We start from the raw sequence: 566 nt of genomic DNA, 5'->3' as shown, positions 1-566 counted from the left end.
GTGGCATTGCAGTTTGGTTTTCAGATTACAGAAAACAAATAAAGTGGGTATTTCTATAAGCATATGACCTCAAAGGTCGAGATAATCTGGTTCATTTTAATTATTTTCTGTGCACCTAAAAAAAAAATGCTCTTATTTAGACATGATTAGAAATATTATATGTATTCAAAGAAATACCAGGTAATAAGGAAATGTACAATGTACACTACCTCGGCAAAGACTTGACTCTACTCTCCATAACGAACATAGTGTGACAGACTTGATCTATTTAGATTGAATAATTCAGTGTCAGATCGACATTTAGTAAGAATATCGCAGTTTTCCTTTCTAATTGTTCTTTCATTGTATTATTATCATTAGTGATGTAGTAACTTATGTGCTCTGCGCGTGTACATTAATGTTGCGTCACAATAGTGCAGAGAATGATATTTTTTATATTTCAAATACAATATTCATGTGTTTTGCTAAATAGACACTATATGTTTCAAAACTACATTTGGTGATACGTTTTACTCAGAATCTCAAATAACAACTAACATTATGAAATAATGATTTTTTATTCATAC

The 566-nt window shown here is 30.0% G+C and overlaps 1 protein-coding gene across 1 annotated transcript in view; it reads left to right on the top strand.

The window, feature by feature from the left end:
- LOC119586660 (protocadherin Fat 1-like) overlaps nt 1-566 on the top strand; it is a 14,684-nt gene that overhangs the window by 10,221 nt on the left and 3,897 nt on the right. The window lies entirely within an intron of this gene.

Source organism: Penaeus monodon, chromosome 21 (assembly GCF_015228065.2).
Source record: "Penaeus monodon isolate SGIC_2016 chromosome 21, NSTDA_Pmon_1, whole genome shotgun sequence".
Lineage (NCBI taxonomy): Eukaryota > Metazoa > Arthropoda > Malacostraca > Decapoda > Penaeidae > Penaeus > Penaeus monodon.
Note: the sequence above shows the minus strand (reverse complement) of the source record. Positions and strands in the feature narration are given on the sequence as shown.